Raw genomic sequence first — 15002 nt, forward strand, 5'->3', positions numbered from 1 at the left:
AATATGAAACTTGTGTCGAATTGTTTACAACTATCAAAGTTTTTTTCTGTTTTAGGTTCGCAGTACGTAAGTAGTGGATGAGGTGCAGTGCTCAAGAAGCCATGTTAGCCAATCAGGAGAAGGCACAGTATGTCCTGTGGTACCACGAGACGCGATCGCCAACCACAGTGCAGAGACACTTCCAGACAACATATGGAAGGAATCCACCCGATGTCAAGAGCATTGAAGCCTGGTATGAGAGGTTCAAGAACACAGGACCCGTTGCTGAACTTCCGAGGTCTGGTCGACCGAGAACCTCAGCAGACAAGGTGGAAGCTGTAAGGCAGTCTTTTCTGCGAAGTCCGAAGAAATCGGTGTGGAGGGCCTCACGTGAATTACAGATGCCAAAAAGCTCTCTCCGTGACATTTTACACAAACGTTTATTGTTTCGTGCATACAAAGTGCAAATCGTTCAGGCCTTGTTGCTCAATGACAGTACACGTCAATATGACTTTGCGGTCAAAATGCTATTACATATTGAGGACGATGACGGTTATCTCAGACGAACTGCCTTTTCCGCCGAAGCGACCTTTTTTTGTCAGTGGAATAGTGAATTGTCATAATGTGCGCATTTGGGGTTCACAACCCCGTGGCGAGGTCACGGAGTGCACCGAAGGCAGTCCAAAGGTGAATGTTTCGTGCACGCTGTTGCACGATCGAATTATCGGTCCATTCTTCTTCGCTGAGGCTACCGTCACATCTTCAGTGTATCTGAACGTGTTGCAACTGTATGTTGTTCCTCAGCTGCTTCAGTATCACCCCGATGTCTCGTTTCAGCAAGACGGTGCACCGCCTCATTGGGATTTGGACGTCCGTGCCTATCTCGATACGACCTTTACTGGGCGATGGATTGGTCGTGATGGGCCAACAGTTTGGCCTCCACGCTCTCCTGACATAACTCCATTAGACTTCTTTTTATGGGGTTACGTCAAGGACGAGGTCTACCGAACACGTGTACCAGATCTTGAAACCCTGTGGCAACGGATATCCACAGTCGTTGAATCGATCCCTCCAGTGATGTTGGCTAATGTGTGGAGGGAAATTGAATATCGCCTAGATGTGGTACGTGCTACCAAGGGTTCTCATGTGGAATTTTACTGATGTGTGAAAAAAACTTTGATAGTTTGTAAACAATTAGACACCAGCTTCATATTTGTATCTTACTTCTAGCCGTAGTTATCAATTTATGTAATCAGGTAAAGACTTTTCGGACACCCTGTATATCCTACACTGGTAGTAAGTGCTCATCTTGAAGCTCCTGGGTTTTCAACAAATTATTTAACAGTGTACAGGGAGAAAAGGAAGATATTTTAAAATAAAAAATTGTATCTAAAACAAAAAGGAGTATACATTATGAGATAACAATTTTATTTCTACTGTTTTCCACAACGATATGGAGGGTGTAAAACATATTATGCTATTATAAAGAGAATAAATAAACAGAGTTAAGATGCTGAGTACAAACTCTGGACAAGGATGGGGCAGGTACTTGGCCATGGCCTATTCAGTGGGACCAACAAAGTATTTGCTCTGTAATTCAGCATGTGACACACACACACACACACACACACACACACACACACACACACAGACAGAGAGAGAGAGAGAGAGAGTGTTTAAAGGATCTCTATAAGAATGAGAGAGGTGGTCGGCCATGGCCTTGCTGAAGGAACCATCCCAGCCATTTGCCTTAGTGTCCAGAAAAACCACGGAAAGCCTAAATCAGGATGGCCTGACAGAGTGAACACCATCCTCCTGCATACGAGGTCAGTGCCATTAACAGCTGCACCGCCTCAATCAGTTAGCCCCTACTGTACAATGTTATTTGATTTCCACGAAAACAGATCTTGCAACTGGCAAACAATGATGAAATATACACACACTTACATATGCAAATACACTGCAACAGTTTTCTTTATCACTTCATACAAACACACCACTACCGCTGAACACTTCAGTCACAGAACTTCTGCACACTGTCAGACTGCTTCACATACGACTAGTTATCTGAAACAGAAGAATAGGAAATGAACAGTAGTAATATTCCTGTCTAAAGACACTTTAGGAAGAGAACATAAAACCTGGCAGCAGCTACACAGCTGACTCACACTAGTAGTAAACATTCATTTAAACAGTAAAGGCATGTCTGTAGCAATGAATTTAATATGTCCTTCAAACCCCTTGATGTATGCTGATAAAACACTGTAGAGTGTGATCACAAAGTAGCTCACATCTCAAAAGAAACTGATAAGAGTCAGTGATGTCATCTTCATAAATTCTGGGATGTTAACATGTGAATAGCTGTTCTCTGCAGGACACTGATGTGTTTGTTATTGTTGTCGGGCCCCGTACGTGAGGCAAGATGCTGATACTGTGTAGACTCACAGAAATTTACATTTTGATGAAGTTTTAGATTTGAAGTTAACATTTAAATACTCTCAGTTCTATCACCCCTGCATCTGTTAAGGGGGGGTAGGACATCAAACGGGCCGACTTGGAGCAGGAGAGGCATCAAAGGACATTTTAATTTCCACTGTCTATACTTTTACAAATAGATTCATAAAACTTTGTCAGCATGACCAGGAAGGATTCAGAATTTACACTCACAGCAGTGGAAGTTCGAAAACATAACAAAATAAATTTTTTTACATGTGAAATTTCGTCATTTTTTTCACTTACTAATGGCAGCATTTGTTGCTATAGGTACACTTTCCTTCATAAGTAAGAGAGATTCTTTGATGAATTTTGCACAACATACAAACCAAACTCAAAGGTGTATGAAACTCTAGAATTTTACAAATCTATTAAAAACTGTGGTAAAAATTAAGGTAATTAACTAGAAAATGTGTGTTTTTTCTAAACATGAAGTTTAAAATGTAACAGCTCATTCGTTTTTTCATAAATTAAATAAATTCTAGACTTTCATACACCTGTAAGTATGGTTTGTATGCTGTGCAAAATTCATGGAAGAATCTCTCTAACTTATGAAGAAAAGTGTACCTATAGCAACAAATGCAGCCATTAGTAAGTGAAAAAATTATGAAGTTTCGCACGTAAAAAATTTATTTTATGTTTTCGAACTTCCACTGCAATGGGTGTGAATCCTGAATCCTTCCTGGTGATGCTGACAAAGTTTTATGAATTTATTTGTAAAAGTATAGACACTGGATATTAAAATGTCCCGAGATGCCTCTCCTGCTCCGAGCCGGCCCGTTTGACGTCCTACCCCTCTTAAGTTTTTCTAGTCTAGATATCACAGGATGCAGGACTGTGATGATGTCTGTATGTCTGAATACAATTAACCATTAATACAGCCATATTTGGAGATAGAAAACAGATAAGAAATGTATCAAGAATGGCAATTTTAAACACAGAGGGGAAAAATGTGCCATAGCACCGAGGGGAAAACTTCTCTGCAATAGTTAGGTGGGTAATTACAGCAGTAGCGAATTTCTTGCTATCTGCAACAGATCGTGCAAGGATAGGTCATGTTAGCAGTGTGTACCATGCAGTTTGATACCAGTGTTATAACCAGCTGCACATCATAAATAGATCAGTCTAAATGCACGTCGGAGCACCTCGTGCTGCTACGGGGGAAGGCCACTCGGCCAACTTTGTGTACTCTAGTTCTTCTGGATCGTACACTCTTATATTTAGTGTCTGATTTAATAAAGATAACACTCTTCCACTTCTGGCACCCTTTCTAGAATACAAACTAGCAAAATTATGAGAATTAGTTATTTTTTATCTCAACGACAGGAAAACTTCAGTCTTTTGCAAGTCAAATTTATTATTGAGCACGAGATGTTTCATCTATTCATGTTTGGCATTTTCAGTGGTATTCATTATTGTGTACTGTTTATGCAGCCATTTGTTCTACAGTCTACATTGCTTACAGTAAATATTTCTCAGCAAATAACCTATACTGCAAACTTGCAAAAGATTGAAATTTTCTTATCTCCACAATAAAACATAATTTAAGTTGACAACTGAGGTCTTAATACACATGAGATTGATGTCAGTATCATTTCATGGAACTTCAAGTTCAATATAATTCTTTCTCAGATTAGGTGCTACAGCTAACAATTTTTAAGTCAGCAGAACACAAAATGCCACTGTACTTAACACTTCGAGGCGTCGCATGCCTTGCCGTGGGCTACCGGTAACGTGCAACTATTTTTGAGATCTCGTGTCTCAAAGGAACTTAATTGGATGGCAATCTGATGATTTCTGATATTAGCGTTAAAGAGAATATAGCTGCATCTAATGATGGAAATTTCAGAGCCGTTGCTGACACTAAGTTCTAAGTTAAGAAAATGCCAATATTTACATATACCGGGTGATCAAAAAGTCAGTATAAATTTGAAAACTGAATAAATCACGGAATAATGTAGATAGAGAGGTAAAAATTGACACACATGCTTGGAATGACATGGGGTTTTATTAGAACCAAAAAAATACAAAAGTTCAAAAAATGTCCGACAGATGGCGCTTCATCTGATCAGAATAGCAATAATTAGCATGACAAAGCAAAGATGATGTTCTTTACAGGAAATGCTCAATATGTCCACCATCATTCCACAACAATAGCTGTAGTCGAGGAATAATGTTGTGAACAGCACTGTAAAGCATGTCCGGAGTTATGGTGAGGCATTGGCGTTGGATGTTGCTTTTCAGCATCCCTAGAGATGTCGGTCGATCACGATACACTTGCAACTTCAGGTAACTTCAAAGCCAATAATCGCATGGACTGAGGTCTGGGGACCTGGGAGGCCAAGCATGACGAAAGTGGTGTCTGAGCACACGATCATCACCAAACGACGCGCGCAAGAGATTCTGATAATACAGCTTCACTAAAAGTGCCTTTTCAGGTAACGTCAATGTGCTGCGACTGCTGGCGCATCTGATTCTCTCTCATTACAGCTCCTTTTATACACAATTGTCATGCGCAGTCACTGACGTTTTGCTGTCCACTGTCATCTGTCGGTCACTTTGTGAACTTCCCTCCCCCCCCCCCCCCCCCTAATAAAACCCCATGCCATTCCAAGCATGTGTGTCAATTTTTATCTCTCTGTCTACATTATTCCGTGGTTTATTAAGTTTTCAAATTTATATTGACTTTTTGATCACCTGCTACATCACTGGTAATCCATTCACATGTGTCATAACATTAAATATACTCTACAGATGTGTTTAAATTATTAGACTAAATGATTATTTTTGATACTAAGTTCTCTGGTCTAAAAGTAGGAGAAAGACTGAGTAACTGAGCTAAAGGAATAGATTTCCACTTCCTGTACGATCCAAAAGACCGAGCGACCTTTTCATCATCAGCGGCATGGGGGTCACAAACGACATCTGACTCGACCTTCGTAACAAGTTGCAAGTGTTTATGGAAAAAGTTCAAGGCAATCGTAAAATGCGTTTTAGACAGGTACGTGCCGAGTAAAACTGTGAGGGACGGGAAAAACCCACCGTGGTACAACAACAAAGTTAGGAAACTACTGCGAAAGCAAAGAGAGCTTCACTCCAAGTTTAAACGCAGCCAAAACCTCTCAGACAAACAGAAGTTAAGCGATGTCAAAGTTAGCGTAAGGAGGGCTATGCGAGAAGCGTTCAGTGAATTCGAAAGTAAAATTCTATGTACAGACTTGACAGAAAATCCTAGGAAGTTCTGGTCTTACGTTAAATCAGTAAGTGGCTCGAAACAGCATATCCAGACACTCCGGGATGATGATGGCATTGAAACAGAGGACGACACGCGTAAAGCTGAAATACTAAACACCTTTTTCCAAAGCTGTTTCACAGAGGAAGACCGCACTGCAGTTCCTTCTCTAAATCCTCGCACAAACGAAAAAATGGCTGACATCGAAATAAGTGTCCAAGGAATAGAAAAGCAACTGAAATCACTCAACAGAGGAAAGTCCACTGGACCTGACGGGATACCAATTCGATTCTACACAGAGTACGCGAAAGAACTTGCCCCCCTTCTAACAGCCGTGTACCGCAAGTCTCTAGAGGAACGGAGGGTTCCAAATGATTGGAAAAGAGCACAGGTAGTCCCAGTCTTCAAGAAGGGTCGTCGAGCAGATGCGCAAAACTATAGACCTATATCTCTGACGTCGATCTGTTGTAGAATTTTAGAACATGTTTTTTGCTCGAGTATCATGTCATTTTTGGAAACCCAGAATCTACTATGTAGGAATCAACATGGATTCCGGAAACAGCGATCGTGTGAGACCCAACTCGCGTTATTTGTTCATGAGACCCAGAAAATATTAGATACAGGCTCCCAGGTAGATGCTATTTTTCTTGACTTCCGGAAGGCGTTCAATACAGTTCCGCACTGTCGCCTGATAAACAAAGTAAGAGCCTACGGAATATCAGACCAGCTGTGTGGCTGGATTGAAGAGTTTTTAGCAAACAGAACACAGCATGTTGTTATCAATGGAGAGACATCTACAGACGTTAAAATAACCTCTGGCGTGCCACAGGGGAGTGTTATGGGACCATTGCTTTTCACAATATATATAAATGACCTAGTAGATAGTGTCGGAAGTTCCGTGCGGCTTTTCGCGGATGATGCTGTAGTATACAGAGAAGTTGCAGCATTAGAAAATTGTAGTGAAATGCAGGAAGATCTGCAGCGGATAGGCACTTGGTGCAGGGAGTGGCAACTGACCCTTAACATAGACAAATGTAATGTATTGCGAATACATAGAAAGAAGGATCCTTTATTGTATGATTATATGATAGCGGAACAAACACTGGTAGCAGTTACTTCTGTAAAATATCTGGGAGTATGCGTGCGGAACGATTTGAAGTGGAATGATCATATAAAATTAATTGTTGGTAAGGCGGGTGCCAGGTTGAGATTCATTGGGAGAGTGCTTAGAAAATGTAGTCCATCAACAAAGGAGGTGGCTTACAAAACACTCGTTCGACCTATACTTGAGTATTGCTCATCAGTGTGGGATCCGTACCAGATCGGGTTGACGGAGGAGACAGAGAAGATCCAAAGAAGAGCAGCGCGTTTCGTCACAGGGTTATTTGGTAACCGTGATAGCGTTACGAAGATGTTTAGCAAACTCAAGTGGCAGACTCTGGAAGAGAGGCGCTCTGCATCGCGGTGTAGCTTGCTCGCCAGGTTTCGAGAAGGTGCGTTTCTGGATGAGGTATCGAGTATATTGCTTCCCCTTACTTATACCTCCCGAGGAGATCACGAATGTAAAATTAGAGAGATTAGAGCGCGCACGGAGGCTTTCAGACAGTCGTTCTTCCCGCGAACCGTACGCGACTGGAACAGGAAAGGGAGGTAATGACAGTGGCACGTAAAGTGCCCTCCGCCACACACCGTTGGGTGGCTTGCGGAGTATGAATGTAGATGTAGATGTACAAGGGGAGCAACAGGAGACGGACTCCACGCGGAAAGGAGGATATTACCGAAATTCCCTAGAAGCCGCACCGACCTGTGATCGCCAAAGTTGGACTGTCAATTTCTGTAATACAAAGCCCTCCAACCCCACGATGGAATCTAAAACAGGCTTACTGGGAGACATTTCGGACTCTCACAGAGAGAACAGTGAACCGTATTCCTCCAGTACCAGATACCTGTAAGCGGTTCACTACTCTGATGTATAAATCTGCACCGGAAAGTATTCCACGCAGTGAAAGGAAAGAATATACTCCGTGCTGGATGAGAGTGTGTGAATCATTATCAGAAGAATACCAGAAGACGGAAAACTGTGAGGTTGCGGAACAACCAATTCAAACGATGAACGAAGAGTGTAGGTGTAGACGGATGGAAATGATGGAGAGCACAGATTACTCTCATTCTAGCCACAGGAGCTGGAGTCTGTTAAGAGGATTAGGAGGAGCTACATACGTACACAGTCGACAGACGAGAATGACACCCAGCCGGATAGCGATGCACGTAAAACAAACCTCAAAAATCCATCTGAGAACATCTGAAAAGAAAGACTTCGAACATATGATAAAAGAGATAACTAAGAACAACCGGGAGAACACAAAGCTGATAAAAGATGTAGAGTTTCAAGAGATCAATAACGCACTGACAGGAGTGAAGGCCGGCAAAGCAGCAGGAGTAGATGGAATCCTACAAGAATTCCTTAGAAATCTAGGACTGACAGGAAGAAACTGGCTGCCAAAACTCTTCTGAGTGCATCGAACAGATAGAAATACTTACTATATGGAAAGAGGCCAATGTAGTCACTGTCCTGAAACCGCAGAAAACCCCAAACATTTTAGACAAATTTCTCTTTTATGTACTGTGTATAAACTATTTGAGAGACTTCTGAGGACCAACTCTCTCCATACATAGAACCCTCCTTACCAAGGGAGCAAGCAGGTTTTAGGCCTAAAAGAAATTGTTGTGATCAAGTCCTTGCCCTAAACTTTTATCAAAAAGGGCTATCAGAGTAAGAAGAAAACTGGCATTGTCCTGTTGGATCCAACATCAACACATCTTCAGCACGAAAAAAAGCTGCTTAACTTACTTGGCTGCCAGCAGGATAGGACTCTGCACTAAGTTGTGTTGAAACCTGCTTAGTTTCAACACAGAACAGCGTTCCGAGCAGATGTTCCACTCATCCTCTGTCAGTTGTTCGAAATTCACAGTGCTTGGTGCTAGTCTTCATTGCATCTTTCACTTCAACTATTCGTTGTAACAGAGTAGAATTCCACCTCGCAGGCACATCCTGAAACCAATTTTTTTAACATTAGTTGCACCACTGTTTCTTTGGAATGTCGCCAGTCATTCAGTTGCCTGGCAGCTTCTCTTTAAGAATACTACATTAGCTTTTATCTTTTGCTGAATTGGCAGGAAATGTTTTAGTGCATTCTGCAAAATAAGGTTCAATGTACATGCATAGTACCCAAAATGTTTCCACCGTAAAATAGATACTCCACTTTCAATATTTGCTGCATTACCTGTCACAACAAGAAAAACTTTATCGGTCTGAACTTATCTGTCATGTCTATTAGAAATGCTGACAGATTGAAAACAGTATGTGGACCATGGCATTGGATACATCCTTGTGTCACAGACTGAAAAGTGAAATGTTCAGAAGCAAAATGCCTTGTCACCACTATGTAGCTTTTTTTCCCCTGATTATATCCAGCAATCGGTGACCAGACAAACTGTCATCGCAGCTAACAGTCATGCACTTTCACCTTTGCTGCTGTGTATGCCACTGGCAGCATCACACCTGAAACATGCTTCCTGCTTGGGATTTCATAAGCAGGATTAAGAGCCCAAACAAAACCATGAAACCCCAAATCTTCAACAACTGAAAAAGGCTGGAACTATTTGGTGAATAGTTGAAGAAGCTGCTCATCTATCTATTAATTTTCTGAAGTACTCCAATCCTTTTGGGGACATGTCATTGTTGCATTTTGCACAGTTTGCTGCATTGAGGTGGCTGGACCAGCTTCCCCTTCCACACAAAATGTGCCAAGCGGTCATCACCACCTCTACAGCTGGAGTTTGGCCTACAGAAAAATAGGTTTCATATAAGCATAAGCAATGATTAAGTTGACAGCAAAAGTACAATAGAAATGATGCCATATTAGTTTTGGAGTCATATATTACAATTTTTGAGTACAGTATACTACATAGCACTTGCAGCTTGAGTATTTACTTCATACTAATTGACAGTTGATTCTGTTCTGGACATGTGTGTAGCTTCAAGTTTCTTCTTGGAATGTATTTCCATGCCAAAATTAAACCTAGCAATAGCAACACATTTTCAATAATGTGTATCAACAGGAGGCAAAAGGGCAGGGTAGCCTACTTTAAGCCCACGCTAAAAAAATCTGTTAATTGTTGTTGACATATTAACATATATTTTAAAGAGATACTGATGTGTTTAAAATATTCAATAGGCCTATGACAAATTCTTGGGTTATGTTCCACCAAAAAAATTAGAACATTTATGGAATGGAAGACTTCATTAAAAACAAATATCCATTTCAAATTTTTAAAATTCCTCCTAACGAGTTTACAATATTTTCAAAAGGTGGACATAAAATACACCCTCCCCTTTGGTATAAAATAATAATATTACAAATAATTACGAGATGCCAGTTGCGAAGCTTCTTAATAAACACATTAGGGCTTATACAGACTTTTGAAACTAGTGCGCCCAAATATTAAATACCCTCACAAACGGCAGTGACATTTTATTAGAACTATCGTTATTACATCTGCAACAACAACTGCGAATTAAACGATTCAGTATTCCTGCACCATGTGAAACGCAATGGATAGTAAGAAAATACTTTAATGCAAAATGTGGAAAGAGAGAACTGAGAAGATAAAAAAGTCAAAGGAAATAGGTGGTATCGACGGCTTAAGTATTCCATATATATATATATATATATATATATATATATATATATATATATATATATATATATGTGTGTGTGTGTGTTATACACGCACTAAAACAACTGTAATTGCAAAAAAAAAAAAAAATCGTATTTTTCTCATTACTTACCTAAATCTGACTCCGAAGGTCTTTGTGAAGACAAATTCGCACGTACATGTGATTTCTTTAGATGCTCTCTTGTAAGTTCGACGTCGCTGATTTGTAAACACAACACAACCAAAAGCCGGAAAGAGTAACTCTGTTCTGGAGTGCAAGAAATGGAGACAATAGAATTCCTTATTTGTCTCCTCTCTGGCGCTCCTGATCGTCAGCGCCTCAGCGGTTGTTATTTACGTAGCAATCGGAGGTAGCAATTCGAAAATATTTGTTCTCTCCAGGTTACCTGTAGAGATAGTCCGTTAAGTGGCAGAGAACAAGAACTGAGCGCGAATATGATAACTGGCAGAGAAAAATATAGGCCTGTGACAGTTATTTCCATAGTCGCTCGAATTCCGTATGATAACTCTATCTGTACTAACCAAACTAAGTTGACAAACAGTGCGGGGGCTCAGGGGAACCTTACATGTGCAATGCCTTTACGGTCTCGTATCAGCCACCGAGCTGATATTAACTTTGTCTAGTTGTTTGTGTTGAAAGTAGGGAGAACGCACGAAATGGTAAACAGTTCTGATTTGATCCATTATAAATGGTTCCGAAAGCCCGCGACTGAGAAAACAATAGGTTTGTTTATAAATAACTCATCTGCTACCAGTCACGATTTTCTTTATTTTAATTTTCTCACGACGCGTTTCGGGAAATGATTCCTATTTTGTGTTTGTTATGTCATTCCTATGTGATGTTGTCGATTTGTGAGATTCTGCTTCATTTCGTTGACTTCACTGCAATACATAATAAAAACACACGATTTTTGGGTCAACAGAAACCTTCGATCTTACTCGTCGGCTTTGACCCGTGACGTAAGCGTGTTGTGGTGTGTGACGTCATTACGGCGCGGAGTTTGTTTTGCGATTGTGGCGTGTTTGTTGTTATTGAGTGTATTTGGTTGTGGTTTTTTGTTCAGGAATGGATATGAAAGACACCGTTATAAGTTATCAAGTTCTTACAACTATTCGGTTTAATCGCCGAAGTTGTTGATCGGACGCTTTTGTATTTCCCGCGTGCGTGCGTGCGTGTGTGCATTTGTGTGTGATTGTGGTGGCCAATCTAGTTTGTGGGGCTGGAACTTTTTTGAGGTAAGTTCCTTTTTTTTCCGTTTTTGATGTATGTTTTGTGTCAACAGAAACATCCGATCTCACGCGTCGGCTTTGACCCGTGACGTTAGGGACCTACACATTGATCTGTAGCGTAGCCCTGAATACGAGGTTAGGTTGGGAGGTTTTTTTTTGGCGGGGGGGTCAGGGGGGGGCGCAGCCCCCCCCTGCCTGGCCTCGAGTACCACTTGTTTATTATTATCTTTGTTCGATCGTAATTTATGTGTTTGGGAGCTGTTGTAGATGTATGTAGGTGTAAGGGAAGTGTTGGTTTTTTAGGTTGGTGTTGGGGGATGTGATCGGTAGGTTCTGTTGAGCTATATAGGTCAACGGAAGTGTTCGATCGTAATTTATGTGATCGGGAGCTGTTGTAGATGTATGTAGGTGTAAGGGGGTCAACAGAAAGGTCCGATCTTACTCGTCGGCTTTGACCCGTGACGTAAGCGTGTTGTGGTGTGTGACGTCATTACGGCGCGGAAAACCTAATACATGGTTTGATGTACTCTTGTTTAAAGAACATGTATACGTAATATGAAGCAATTTGATGAACATATTGATCTGTAGCGTAGCCCACTTGAGGTTAGGTTGGGAGTTTTTTTTTTGGAATGCGGCCGCGGCAGCGGCCGCCTATGATTCGAAAATATTGATTTGACACTAATGAAGCCTGTGGGGGGATGGGGGGGCACTGCAGACTCCCCCCACCGCATAACGACATATTTAGTTTCTCCCCACCCAAAAACCCCCAATTTGCCACGCTTGTCCCGTTACAGTCATTAGGCTTTTTGTGAAACTTGTGTATTTCAGTGTTTACAATACGTATTCGATGTTTTTATATCCGCCATATTGGAATTGTTGTTTATGGTCGTTTCCGCGGTATTTGTGACGTCATGGGTCAAAGCCGATGGGTAAGATCGGACGCTTCTGTATTTCCGTGTAAGGGAAGTGTTGGTTTTTTAGTTTTGTATTGGGGATGTGATCGGTAGGTTCTGTTGAGCTATATAGGTCAAGGGAAGTGTCCGATTCTGGATAGGAATGTGTTTTTTGGTATTTGGTCAGTTTTGTGATGTTGATTTATTTCGTTGTTTTGCGTGGTTTTGTATGGCCGTCGGTGGCTACATTTGTGTATATTTAGTTTGTCCCCACCCAAAAACCCCCAATTTCCCACGCTTGTCCCGTTAGAGTCATTAGGCTTTTTGTAAAACTTGTGTATTTTAGTGTTTATAATACGTATGCGATGTTTTTATATCCGCCATATTGGATAATACGTATGCGATGTTTTTATATCCGCCATATTGGAATTGTCGTTTATGGTCGTTTCCGCTACATTTGTGACGTCATGGGTCAAAGCCGACGGGTAAGATCGGACGCTTCTGTATTTCCCGATTTTTAGTTGGTTCTCGATCTTTTTGTGAAGTTAGTGGCGAAACTTAGAAGAATTTCTACTTATAGTTTCCTTATGGTCCATTTGTGAAGAGTCTCTCTCACACACACTTGACACTAAACAACACACACAACTTGTACACTTTTAAACATCGAATTTGTTTGTGTGTAAAATGTTTTCGATGATCGAAAACATTTTGCACAAACAAAATAGTTACACAGATTGTCCTACAAGTAGTCAACAGAGATGACATTATAGGTCTTCCACACAGTACGATATGCTTTTGTGCAGAGATTATTTACCTTAATAAAACAAAAAAAAAAAAAAAATGGTTCAAATGGCTCTGAGCACTATGGGACTTAACTTCTGAGGTAATCAGTCCCCTAGAACTTAGAACTACTTAAACCTAACTAACCTCAGGACATCACACACATCCATGCCCGAGGCAGGATTCGAACCTGCGACGTAGCAGACGCGCGGTTCTTGACTGTAGCGCCTAGAAATGCTCGGCCACTCCGGCCGGCTTTACCTTAACAATATGGATCATAATTTACTTATTTCTATGTTACAATTGTGCTCATTTCTATGTGTTACTATTTTTATTTAAGCATACTATCGAAACATCTGATGTTTAAAAGTGTACAACAAGTTGTCTGTGATTATTAGTATGTGTGAGAGACTGCACAAATGGACCACAAGGAAACTGAAAGAACAAATTCTTCTAAATTTCGCCACTAACTTCACAAAAAGATCGACAACCAATAAACATCGCGTTTTCTTATATATTGCAGTGAAGTCAACGAAATGAAGCAGAATCTCACGCATCGACATCACATAGGAATGACATAACAAACACAAAAAACGCACTTGAAAATGGGAATCATTTCCTGAAACGCGTTGTGCGAAAAAGAAAATCGCGACTGGTAACAGATGAGTTATTTATCAACAAACCTATTGTACACAGTGCTATCAAAAGATGGCGCGCGGTCTCAGAGTTATTTCCCTGACCTATATATTGTGAATTTTTGCTTTCGTTTACTTTTATTAACGTTTTCTCTAGATGCCCAAATATTGCCAGTCTGTCCATGAATAAGTTTTGTCTGATAAAGAGGACCTCACACGTTCAATAGTATTGTCAAACTGGCAAGATATTGACCGTCTGGGAGGCGTATTGATGAGCAGGATTGATGGAGCTCAAAATATTCTCGGTATTGTCAATACATACTGAACGTGTTGGGTCATATATTGACGGTTTGACGATATTCTCCATTCAGGTGTTGACAGAGCTTCAGGAACCAGCCACGCGACGTTAGCTGGCGGTGTTTTTTTTTCCCCCCAATTCGCCGTTGTGTACATTATACCTTAGATTCTATTTTTAAGGAGCCTTTTAATACCAAAGAATTTTAACAGGCCTATGCGAGGGTAATCATGGCATATGTCACTTCAGGATGGTTAACGGAGGATACGACATCGCTTACGATATTAATTAGGTTGGTGTTACATAGCAATTTGGAAAAACACTCCCATGTCGAAAAATATGTCGTATATCTACAATGACTACTAAGAGGTCTGCGAAATGTACGTCAGTTTCATCAGATTGTCGCAAAGCGTAAAGAAAAAAATACGTTCATTATATAAACAGGTTCTAGCTAAGTGGATACAATTGCTTCACAAGTTTCCATAGAATTTTACTAATTGTGCTTGCTGACATGACACAACTAAACTTAGAGCAGTCGAGCACTAGCATGGCCTGTCTGTCGCCAATCGCCATACATCTCGAAGACACTCCTAATCTCTTGTCGAACGCGACTGCCTCTCTCATTAACACATTTTGCTTCTGTATTTTATCGTGTATCAACACTAGTAACTTTTCGTACGATGCAGAAGTCATCAGAGAATAATACATAAAATCTTTCGCCTTCA

General features: G+C 40.8%; 1 long non-coding RNA gene across 1 annotated transcript; it reads right to left on the minus strand.

The window, feature by feature from the left end:
- Positions 1-1390: 1390 nt before the first annotated feature.
- LOC126213197 (uncharacterized) lies at positions 1391-11338 on the minus strand. Its single transcript, XR_007541107.1, has 3 exons — positions 10557-11338; positions 8556-8756; positions 1391-2046 (listed from the first exon to the last, which is right to left on the minus strand). It is a non-coding gene; the product is annotated as an uncharacterized LOC126213197 (long non-coding RNA).
- Between the last annotated feature and the right edge of the window lie 3664 nt (positions 11339-15002).

Source organism: Schistocerca nitens, chromosome 11, assembly GCF_023898315.1.
Source record: "Schistocerca nitens isolate TAMUIC-IGC-003100 chromosome 11, iqSchNite1.1, whole genome shotgun sequence".
Classification (NCBI taxonomy): domain Eukaryota; kingdom Metazoa; phylum Arthropoda; class Insecta; order Orthoptera; family Acrididae; genus Schistocerca; species Schistocerca nitens.